Genomic DNA, 10,759 nt, shown 5'->3' on the forward strand with positions numbered 1-10,759 from the left:
CTTGCTAAATTAATAGATAATATCACCGAGATGTATGATGACACGTTTAGGTACACAGGTAAGGAGTTACAGGCCTACAAGAAAGAACTTGTGCAACATAGACTAGTATTAAATTAACAGCTGTCACTGGAGGGTACTGTGTGACTTTAGCCACATGGCCAGTTGTATGTGACATTAAATTGTATTTATTATTATTAAGCTAAAGGGTCTCCAATCAGCAGCTCTTTTTATTATATTCTTTTTTAGATCATGTGTGCCATAACCTTTGTAAAGACTCTGTGAGCAGAGAACAAACCGACTGGCAAAGCCTGAAACTGAAAATGCTGATGGCCCACTACAAACCGCAGAAGATGTTTATGACCTATCCATATAGGAATATGGAGGTAGGCATCCTTGATATCTATGGACACCAGAAATTCCTCTTCTTCCATGGAACAAATGACTGACCTTATTGACTCCATCTTGAATTTTTCCAATTGGAGATAAGCACTTAGGACCTCATTCAGAGTCGGTCGAAGCGGCCGCACAATCGTACAGTAAAAGGGGCCGGATATGCAAATGATGCACACACATGTTGCGTCCCTAAGGTCGGATCGTTAGCTGGCCGACCAAGGGGTGGATGCGGTCGGTTCACTAAAAATACGCCCACTTCTCGTACGCATAGCACGTCATCTCCGGCTATATAAGGATTAATCGCGGGGGTGAGAGCCAGTTTCAATTAGTTAGTGTCCGACTCCACAGCTCACTAAACATAACCCAGAAGTAATGGTATCCCCAGATGGATGAAAAAGGAACCCTGTTTAATCGAGTTGTTGGTAACAATACCTGCCGAGTCTGCATACTTTGTCAACTTGGGTCCTGCACCCCTTGCATTGAATAAATCTAGTAGGGAACTCAGCAACATTCGTGATAAAATTAAAAATTTTGAAATTACACATAAGACCTGTCTTTCAACAGACAGTTCCAACAATTGGCTTGAAAAATTGAGCACCCAGGTGGAAGATTATAAGAAAAATTTGATTAAATATAAAAAGGATAAACTGGCCAAAGTGACCATAGACTATCAGGAACAGAGAGTTTACTCCTGGGCCACTGGCAGAACATTAAATCCTAGGCCCCAAAGAACCCGCTTTAGAACTCCCTGATGCTTTTTAGACACTGAGGAATCTAGTGGTGCGAACTCATCACAAAGTGACCAGGACTTTCCTTCTACTTCCCTCACAGTCACACAGCGTCCCCCTTTAGGTGTAGCAACACGCGCACGAAAAGGAAACGGTCCCACACCAGACGGGGGAAACAGGGGTCGAGGCAAAAAAATGTACAAGAAAACAACGTAGTGGTAAATCTATCTAGCAAGACACTCAACATGGCAGAATCAAAATTATTACAGAAAGGCTTAACCTTTATTCCCACTTGTTCATTCAACAGCTTCAATTGGAAAAAGGACCTGTGGAGATTGAATAGAAGCCTTAAACTTAAAGAATTTTTTAGTAATTCTGATATCACATTACCATCTACTGACACCACCCCTTTCAGAACCACATCCTCTTTTGATCCTCCTTCTAACAATGCTTCCATCAAAAGTTTTGTTAGATTGTTGGATTATGAGGTATCCACACCATACAAAGGCAGGTCCTCCATACAGCATAATCTTACCAAAGATGAATACAAAGCTCTTACCTCTCTGAGTAATGACGATTCTATCATTATTCGGTCAGCTGACAAAGGGGGAGCTATTGTTATTCAAGACAAACAACAGTACATCAATGAAATTTATCGCCAATTAGGTGACACGCAGACATATTCACCCTTGAGTTTGGATCCTGTGTTGAAATTCAAAAAAGAATTAGATGATTGCCTTGCACAAGCACTTATGGATGGAATCATAACTAAAGACACCATGCAATTCCTTACAGTTGATAAACCCATTACTCCTCTACTCTACACATTACCAAAAATACATAAGTCCTTATCTGCCCCCCCTGGTCGTCCCATCATCTCAGCCAGAGACAGCCTGTACAGTAAGATATCACAATTTTTAGATTTCTATGTACAACCGTTAATTGCTAAGGAACCCACTTTTTTAAAAGATTCAAATTCGTTATTGGACAAAATTCACAATTTAAACAATCTTCCACAGGACTTACTCTTATGTACTATAGACGTAAACTCGTTATACACAAGTATTCCACAACAAGATGGATGTGATTGCATGGAATCTTTTTTGAAGTCACATCAGGATTACCATGGACCAAACATTGATTTCTACATATGTCTTTTGAAACAGACTTTGAACAACAATTATTTTTTATTTGATAACAAAAAATTTTTGCAGAAGAAAGGCTGCGCTATGGGCTCACATGTAGCCCCATCTTTTGCCAATGTATACATGTTTTCTGTAGAAAAGAAACTTTTTTTGAATAACCCTGAATTCAAAAAGTCATTGGTGTTTTACATCCGTTACATCGACGACATTATGGTCCTATGGTCAGGAACTGAAACAGATTTTATTAATGCTATGACCCATATAAACTCCATGCATAACCACATCATGTTTACGTTTGAACAAAGTTCCAGCAATGTGCACTACTTGGACATTAACATTTATTGGTCGGGCTCCCAATTTATTACATCCGTCTATCACAAACCAACAGATAGCAATACTTTGTTGCATGCACAAAGCCATCACCCTACTTCACTCAAGAGGAGTCTTCCATACTCACAGTTTCTAAGAGCACTCAGAATCACAAGTGATCCACAGCTTGCAGATAAAGAAATTGACAACATGATTGTAAAATTCATACAACGTGGATATAAACAGAAGGATCTCCATTTAGCCAAACAGAGAGCCATTGAACGCAACAAACAGACTACTGCACCAAATGTTTCCACATCAAAAAATACGAATACCATGCTATTTATTAATCAACACAATATTGCCAGTAAATTTATCAATTCTACTTCAAAACGTCTATGGCCCATCATTAATACTGATGACTCCATCAAACCATTGAGGAATTCCAGAATTATGCTTGGATACAAATGTGGTAGGAACCTTAAAGATTGGCTAGTCCATAATGATGTGAATTATGGTCCGCGCAAAAGTGAACAGCATTTTCTGGCCAAAAAACCTGGATGTTACCGGTGCACAGGTTGTACCACCTGTGGTTTTTTGGAGACAGGTCCTGATGTCGCACATCCTCACTCAGGGAAACGCATACCAATAAATCATGTGTTAACAGGCTCCTCCAAATACATTATATATATGATCCGTTGCCCTTGCAGTCTGGTCTATATTGGAAAAACTACATGTACAGCAAAAATCAGAATGGCACAACACAGATCTGCCATAAGACAGGCCCTTGAAGGTAAAGAAGTCGACCAGCCGGTGGCTCGCCATTTTAAGAATTCAAGACATCCTTTATCCAGTTTGGTATACAAATTCATCGACCATATTCCACCTAACAAAAGGGGAGGTGACCGTGAAAAGAAACTTCTACAACGTGAGGTGTTTTGGATCCATAAGATGAACACTGTATCTCCTCATGGACTTAACGAACAATTATCCTTCTCATGTTTCTTTTGAAAATGAGACAATATTCATTATTTCATAGAGTCTATTGACCCTGCAATTACTCACTGGGTATTCATTACCCATTATCCCATGTTCTTTCTTGGATGGTTTTATAATCTGTTTCCTTTTTTTTCCATTTCTTCATTCTTTTTTTGTTCATTCATCTTCTTTCACTATTTTGTTCTTTTTTCATTCTTTTATTATCTTAGATGGTAGGTTCAGAGGGATCAAGGACTTAACAATCTGGATTGTATACATTCTTGTTACAGTCATACTACACTGGATATGCCTTATACCGTTAGATCTTTGAAGCTAAGCAGTGTAGGCCAGGTTAGTACTTGGGTGGGAGACCCCCATGGAATACATGGTGCTGTAACATACTGAGATCCTTAGTCGTGTCTCATCTGCTCCATCCATCGTTTATTTCCTGTCTCCTTGCTTAGTTTTTTTCTTTTCTTCTGCTTTCACTTCTCAACGTCCATGGAATACAGATCCCTCTATCAAAAAAATCTTTTTGAATGGATTAATTACACATTCCGTTCACAGGTTGATCAGCCACCACTGGTGTGGTATAGACAATCATTCTTTTCTTAAGACTTTACATATTTTGACTTACTATTGCTCTCTTACAGGTGATATGGGGCATAGTAGCATCACTTCAATATTGGGACATCCATATTGCATATTCCATGCATATTGACATGGTGTCCATTAGATGCACCTTTGGTTTCAGCGGTCCCTTCCATCTGTTCTTTGGTTGTATTGCATTTTGACGAATTGTGCCACATCGTATGTATATGCATAGTCTACCTAGATTTATCCTGTTAATACATTATTTTCCATGTGCTTAGTCAGCACAGGACATGAATTTCAGATTTCTTTTTTCATCCTTACCTGGTGTTTCCAGTGTTCATCATTTTTGTATAACAAGTCTTTCAGTTCGATGTATATCATTTTTGTACTATTGTTTTCCACGTTATGTATGTGTATGTACAGGTTTTATTGATGCTTCATTGCAAGTACTATGTTCACCTTTTTCTTTGGTGTATATGTTTATATTTTTATTGTCATAGCTATTGTTCATGAGCACCTATTGTCATGTTAACATCACTTAGTTTTCCACACTTGATAATAGCCTGCCCAGGCACCCGTTTCAACACACAGTGTAGCATGCATTGTGTTTACTTTCATTGCACTTAATTGTGCTATTGTGGTTCGCAGCGCTGTTCACTATGTTACATTGAGTTACTATTTACTGCATGCGCTACATCCTCCGTCACCAACCCCGTCTGACACACAGTAAACGGACCTTGCTGGTCAGCTGAGGGGTTGGTCACATGATCGGCCTGACGCCTGCACGTAGTAAACTCCGATGCTATGGAGCATTACTATGGCAACAATGCGTCTGGTGGCCGCATCATCTAGAGGAGGCGGGTCTCGCTTTGATGACGTCACTTCATCCGGCGGGAGTCGCTGGGCAGGCTACACGTTTTGTCACTATGGGATGTATGCTGGTATATAGGTATGTACCTTTTCATTGTTCTATGGTTCTTGATAAAAGTCGTTTGACTGAAACGTTGAACTTGACCTTGGGAGTCTGGAGTCTTCTTTAGTCCTGAGAGTGCCGCTGTTTTTGCATGTATACATTTTGGCCTGTTTTGACCATCAGAGGGCACCCAGGCATTTGTATGTTATTTAACCTGTGGAGTGCCGGCTTTATTTCAATATATATATATATATATATATAGATATATATATACATATATAGATATATATATATATATATATATATACATAGCACAGATGGCGGCACACGAGGATTTTAAAAAGGACAACTGCAAGAATTCAGTCGGTCGAATTTTCAATGCGACAGCATTTTCATCAGGACATATATTACACAAACTCTCACCGTAAATAAGTGCTCCCCATCACCATTTCTCTGCGTGTTTCTTCCTGATACGCGCATCACAATGACGTCACCAACATGCACCCATCACCATAACAACAACTAAATACAAATGGTAAGGACGTACAAGTAACCATCCATATACTGAATACTAGGGGTGTGCACCGGCCACTTTTCGTGTTTGGTTTTGGATCAGGATCTTTCTTTGTGTTTTGGATCTGGATTGGTTTTGCCAAAACCACCCTTCCGTGTTTTGGGTTCTGGGTTTTGTGTTTTGGATCTGTATTTTTTTTTTTTTTTTAAAAAGCATAAAAACAGCTAAAATCACATAATTTGTGGGTTTTTATGCTCCTATGCTATTATTAACCTCAATAACATTAATTTCCACTCCATTTCCAGTCTATTCTGAACACCTCACAATATTGTTTTTAGGCTAAAAGGTTGCACCAAGGTAGCTGGATGACTATGCTAAGCAACACAAGTGGGCGGCACAAACACGTGGCCCATCTAGGAGTGACACTGCAGTGGCAAACAGGATGGCAGTTTGAAAAACTAGGCCCCAAACAGTACATAATGCAAAGAAAAAAAGAGGTGCAAGATAGAATTGTCCTTGGGCCCTCCCACCCACCCTTATGTTGTATAAACAGGACATGCACACTTTAACAAACCAATCATTTCAGCGCCAGGGTCTGCCACATGACTGTGGCTGAAATGATTGGTTCGTTTGGGCCCCCACAAAACAAGCTGGCAATTAATCTGTCCCTGCACAAACTGCCTCTACGGAGGCAAGATGTCGTCCTCATCCTCCTCATCCACCGATTCCTCACCCTCTTCAGTTTTGTGTACATCCTCATCCTCACAGAGTATTAATTCGTCCCCGCTGGAATCCATCACCACAGGTCTCTCTGTACATTCTGGAGGCTTGTCTCCCTGGAAGAGTTGATAATTCATTTTGATAAACATCATCTTCTCCACATTTTGTGGAAGCATCTCCTACGCCTTTCGTTGACAAGGTTCCCGGCTGCACTAAACACTCTTTCGGAGTAAACACTGGAGGGGGGGCAACTCAGGTAAAATAGAGCCAGTTTGTACAGGGGCTTCCAAATTGCCCAATTTTCCTGCCAGTACAGGTACTGACTGTCTGACATGCCTACTTGGATGCTGTCACCAATGTAATCCTCCACCATTCTGTCAATGGTGACGGTATCATATGCAGTGACAGTAGACATGTCAGAAATTGTTGCAAGGTCCTTCAGTCCAGACCAGATGTCCAAACTTGGTCCTGCCTGCCCTGCATCACCGCCAGCAGGTTGCTTAGGATACCTAAGTTCCTGGCAGCCCCAGTTGCGGGAGAAAATTAAGGAGCTGTTGATGTGTCACGTTCCACCTCAGCTGACAGTGCTTTCACCAGCAAGTCTTTGCACCTCTGCAGACTTGTGTTGGCTGGAAAGAGAGACACCATGTAGGCTTTACACCTAGGATCGAGCATGGTGGCCAAAATGTAGTAGTCTGATTTCAACAGATTGACCACCCTGGAATCCTGGCAAAGCGAATGAAGGGCTTCATCCACAAGTCCCACATGCCGAGCGGAATCGCTCCATCTTAGCTCCTCCTTCACTTTCTCCAGCTGCTTCTGCAAAAGCCTGATGAGGGGAATGACCTGACTCAAGCTGGCAGTGTCTGAACTGACTTCACGTGTGCAAATTCGAAGGGCTAGAGAACCTTGCATGACACGGAAATCATTCTCCACTGCGCTTCAGTCAGGTGCATACAACCTCCTTTGCCTAAATCATAGGTGGATGTATAGGCTTGAATGGCCTTTTGCTGCTCCTCCATCCTCTGAAGCATATAGAGGTTTGAGTTCCACTGCGTCACAACCTCTTGCTTCAGGTGATGGCGGGGCAGGTTCAAGAGTGTTTGCTGGTGCTCCAGTCTTCGGCACGCAGTCGCTGAATGGTGAAAGTGGGCAGAAATTTTTCGGGCCACCCAAAGCGTCTCCTGCACGCCCGTCGTTTTTCAGAAAATTCTGCACCACCAAATTTATTGTGTGAGCAAAACAAAGACATGCTGGAATTTGCCCAGATGTAATGCCCGCACAATATTGGTGGCGTTGTCAGATATCACAAATCCCCAGGAGAGTCTAAGTGGGATAAGCCACTGGGCGATGATTTCCCTCAGTTTCTCTAAGAGGTTGTCGGCGGTGTGCCTCTTACTGAAACCGGTGATACACAGCGTAGCCTGCCTTGGAACGAGCTAGCGTTTCTGAGATGCTGCTACTGGTGACGCTGCTGTTGTTGCTGCGTTAGGTGATACATCTACTTAGTGGGCTGTCACAGTCATATAGTCCTTAGTCTGCCCTGTTCCACTTGTCCACATATCCGTGGTTAAGTGGACATTGGGTATAACCACATTTTTTAGGACACTGAGGACACTTTTTCTGACGTTTCTGTACAGTCTCGGAATTGCCTGTCTGGTGAAGTGGAATCTAGACGGGATTTGGTACCGGGGACACGTTACCTCCATCAATTGTCTATATCCCACTGCACTAATGGCGGATACCGGACGCACGTCTAACATCAACATAGCAGTCAAGGCCTCAGTTATCCGTTTTGCTTCAGGATGACTGCTGTTGTATGTACTTCATCCTCCTCACTAAGGACTGTTGGAGGGTCAATTGTTTAGTAAAAGTAGTGGTGTTCCTACTTCCTCTCTGGGATGATTAATGACTCCCAGCAGCAACAGCAGCAGTGGCAGCAGTAGGCATAGCAATGCAGCATCCTCCGGAGGAATCCCGGATAGGAGAGTCAGTCATGCCAGTGACATGGCCTGCAGGACTACTTCCAATCCTGACTAAGGAGGAAATTGATGAGGAGGGAGTTGACGGTGTGGTTTGCAGGTGCTTGGATACAACAGGACAAAGGGATTTAGGTGTCCCTGGACTGCTTACGGTCTTACCCAAAGTTTCTGAACTTGACAGTAACTTTTTATAAATGCGCTGCAGGTGACGTATAAGGGAGGATGTTCCTAGGTGGTTAACGTCCCTACACCTACTTATTTCACCTTTACATATGGTACATATGGCAAGACAGTTGTTGTCTGGATTTGGATAGAAATATTGCCAGACCAAAGAGGTGGAATGTTTGGTCTTCTGCCCAGGCATGACCGTGATGGGCTTTTTCATCCAACAGACAACAACTGTCTCCCCCGGAGCCTGATTTAAACAAACCACATCACCATCAGAATCCTCCTCGCCAACTTCCTCCTCAGCGCCAGCTACACCAGTATCCTCATCCTGTTGTACTTCAACAGTGACATCTTCAATTTGCATATCAGCAAGTGGACTGTGGGTGCTCCTTTCAGCACTAGCAGAGGGTGTGCAAATGGTGGAAAGAGCCACCTCTTCCCATCCAGTGCTGGGAAGGTCAGGCATCGCAACCGCCACTACACTTGGACTCTCCTTGGGGATTTGTGATATCTTCTTAGAACGCACAGTTCTTCGCTGTGCTTTTGCCAGCTTAACTCGTTTGATTTTTGTAGCGGGAGGAGGGCTTCCAAAGACCTTAGCCGTTCCTTGCCACTCCGTGTCATAAATGGCATATTGGCAAGTTTATGTTTCTGCTCAGATGATTTAAATGTTTTTTTAAGGTCATTTTCCTGAACTTTGTCATTTGGGATTTTATATGCCCTCTACTGTGACATTGGGCATTGACCTTGGCAGACGACGTTGATGGCATTTTATCATCTATGTCATGACTAGTGGCAGCAGCTTCAGCACTAGGAGGAAGTGGTTCTTTATCTTTACCTATTTTATTTTTATCGGACAAAAGTTTTGTCCTCCATTTATGTTATATTGATATATACATGCGGCTAAGGCGCACACAACACAGAAAAGAAGAATTTTTTAATTTTTTTGGAGTGCACATTGGGGGTTACACCACCCTTTAACAGACAAGCCAGCCGGCCCTTTACTTATGACACAGGCGCACACTTGGCGTTGCTCCTTTGTTGATGCACGTGCGGCTACTGCGCATACATTTCACACACAAACACAGAAAAAAAGAATTGTTTATTTTTTGTGGAGCGCACTTTGGGGGTTACACCACTCTTTAACATACTTATGACACAGGCGCATGCTTGGCGCTGCTCCTTTGTTGATGCACGTGCGGCTACTGCACATATATTTCACACACAAACACAGAAAAGAAGAATTTTTTATTTTTTTTTGGAGTGCACTTTGGGGGTTACACCACCCTTTAACAGACGAGCCAGCCAGCCCTTTACTTATGACACAGGCACACGCTTGACACTGCTCCTTTGTTGATGGATGTGCGGCTACAGTGCACACAATTCACAACACAGAAAATAAGAATTTTTAAATTTTTTGGGAGTGCACTTTGGGGGTTACACCACCCTTTAACAGACTTATGACACAGGCGCACGCTTGGCGCTGCTCCTTTGTTGGTGGATGTGCGGCTACAACGGACACAATTCACAACACAGAAAAGAAGAATTTTTTATTTTTTTTGAAGTGCACTTTGGGTGTTACACCACCCTTTAACAGACGAGCCAGCCGGCCCTTATGACAAAGACGCACACTTGGCACTGCTCCTTTGTTGATGCACGTGCGGCTACTGCGCATGTATTTCACACACAAACACAGAAAAAAAGAAGAATTGTTTATTTTTTGTGGAGCGCACTTTGGGGGTTACACCACTCTTTAACAGACTTATGACACAGGTACATGCTTGGTGCTGCTCCTTTGTTGATGCACGTGCAGCTACAGGGCACACAATTCACAACACAGAAAAGAAGAATTTTTTATTTTTTTTTGGAGTGCACTTTGGGGGTTACACCACCCTTTAAGAGCTGAGCCAGCCGGCCCTTTACTTATGACACAGGCGCAGGCTTGGCGCTGCTCCTTTGTTGATGCACGTGCAGCTGCAATGCACACATTTCACAAACACAGAAATAAATGTTTTTTTTGCACTTGAGGGGAGCACCCCTGATCATCCCCTGGACAACGCTACAGCACCCCTTTAGGACTACAGCCTTTATGGGACACTGCACAACACAGCCCAGCCAGCCCCTATAGACTTTTGGAGTGGACACAGCCCCTATGGACAACTGACTGCACAAAACAGCCCAGCCAGCCCCTCTGGACAACAGCAGCACAACACAGTCCAGCCAGCCCCTATGGACAACAGCAGCACAACACAGTCCAGCCAGCCCTAACTCCCACCCTCCCTCTTCACTGTCCACAGCCGGAGTGAGAAATGGCA

The 10,759-nt window shown here is 43.0% G+C and overlaps 1 pseudogene; it reads left to right on the forward strand.

The window, feature by feature from the left end:
- The first annotated feature begins 3,835 nt into the window (after positions 1-3,835).
- LOC148524828 (5S ribosomal RNA) lies at positions 3,836-3,953 on the forward strand (annotated as a pseudogene).
- The last annotated feature ends 6,806 nt before the right edge of the window (positions 3,954-10,759 follow it).

Source organism: Taudactylus pleione, unplaced genomic scaffold (assembly GCF_031769625.1).
Source record: "Taudactylus pleione unplaced genomic scaffold, aTauple2 ptg000116l, whole genome shotgun sequence".
Classification (NCBI taxonomy): Eukaryota; Metazoa; Chordata; class Amphibia; order Anura; family Myobatrachidae; genus Taudactylus; species Taudactylus pleione.